This window comes from Microtus oregoni, unplaced genomic scaffold (genome assembly GCF_018167655.1).
Source record: "Microtus oregoni isolate MIOR12 unplaced genomic scaffold, Mior012 000018F_ref0000195, whole genome shotgun sequence".
NCBI lineage: Eukaryota > Metazoa > Chordata > Mammalia > Rodentia > Cricetidae > Microtus > Microtus oregoni.
The window spans coordinates 3,730,893-3,732,500 of NW_024543077.1; the positions used below are offsets into that span (position 1 = coordinate 3,730,893).

The 1,608-nt window shown below is 49.9% G+C and overlaps 1 long non-coding RNA gene across 1 annotated transcript in view; it reads right to left on the reverse strand.

The window, feature by feature from the left end:
• Positions 1-244: 244 nt before the first annotated feature.
• Positions 245-1,608, reverse strand: part of LOC121458976 — a 37,013-nt gene continuing 35,649 nt past the window's right edge. Inside the window, exon 3 of the long non-coding RNA XR_005975893.1 lies at positions 245-334. This is a non-coding gene — a long non-coding RNA (uncharacterized LOC121458976). The remainder of the gene's footprint in view (positions 335-1,608) is intronic.

Consider the following 1,608-nt stretch of genomic DNA (forward strand, 5'->3'; position numbering starts at 1 on the left):
AGCAGATAAATAAACAGATATATGAAAGAAGATAAGAAAGTAAAGGAATGAATGAACAAGTAAGTAAAGGGGGGGTCATTTTTTAAAGAAGTAAGTAAATGAGATGGGCTGAACAGATAGATAAGTAAGCAAGCAAAGAAATACACAAGAAGCAAGCAATCGTGAAAAAAAAATGAGACACATCCATTCAATCCATAAAAGACAAAACATGGAAATAAACATGTAAACTGGTCGACCGACCCACCCACGTACACTCAGCTGCCCCACCCAAAGCAGGAGGGAGGTCTCTGTCCAGCAGGGCCGTCTTCTTTCCAAGTTGCAGTCAGTCAGATCTCTGGGAAAACAGAAAAGAAAGCAATTGTTTTCTACTTGAACAGTTTTTAATATTATTCGAACGAATTAATAATCAGATATTTATTCCCAGCCTTATTTACAACTAGATGACCACCACCGAGCACCTTCCTCTCACTCTGCCCCATCTTGCTGGATGGATGGATGATAGATAGATAGATAGATAAATAAATGAATAGATAGAAAAGATAGATAAATAGATAGAGAGAGCCGGGCGGTGGTAGCGCACGCCTTTAATCCCAGCACTCGGGAGGCAGAGGCAGGCGGATCTCTGTGAGTTCGAGACCAGCCTGGTCTACAAGAGCTAGTTCCAGGACAGGCTCCAAAGCTACAGAGAAACCCTGTCTCGAAAAAAACCAAAAAAAAAAAATAGAGAGATAGATAAATAAATGAATAATAAATAAATTAAAAATAAATAAGTGCTTGGTGAGTAGGACGGGCTGGGATAGAGAAAAACAAAAAGCCACCAACACATTAAAAAATGACATCAGTCAATCAAGACATGGAGAAAGACAACTGGTCGACCCACATTCACAAGGCCAACTGGTAGACCTCTTAGCATTTGAAGGCTAAACATTTTATCAGACAACTGGTCGACCCGCTTTCCAGTCTGAAAAAACAAGTGCACAGACAGACAACTGGTCAACCCGTCCGGTCTAGGAAGAGATATATATTATATATATAATGTATAAAAAAAAAAAAAAAGCTCTCGGGTGCGGCCTTTGGAGAGAAAGGCGGTCGGTCGTCTCCCAGCGCGTCGCCGGACGTGTCGGGGCCCATCGCCGCCGGAGGAGGGCCTTCCTTCGGTGGCGGCGGGCGCACCTGTCTGTGCGATGTCTGTGCGGTGGGTCTGTGCGAGAGGCAGGCAGGCTCTGCGCGTTTCGGGAACCTCGCGAGGGAAGGAGGCTTAGCGGACGTCCGTCGTCTGCGGCGTGGCAGTGGGTCCGCCGGCCGAGGTGCGTCTGGGGACTCTTCCGGCCCCATCGTCGTCGTCCTCCGGGAAGGCGCGTCTCGTGTGGGGAACCGCCACCGCACCGGGTTGGGTGCCTGGCGGTGAGATACCCCTCACTTGCGTGCTTTTTTTTCCTCCGGTGAGGTGGCGGGGGCTCTGGTCGGGTCCGGGCCCGTCCTAGCGTCGTGGGCCTCAGCGTCCCCCCTCACGTCCCTCGAGGGGAAGACCGTCCGCGTGTCGTCGTCTCTTCTCCCCCTCCCGCCTCTCCCCCACGTTTGCCAGCACGCGCGTGGCCCGGTTTTACG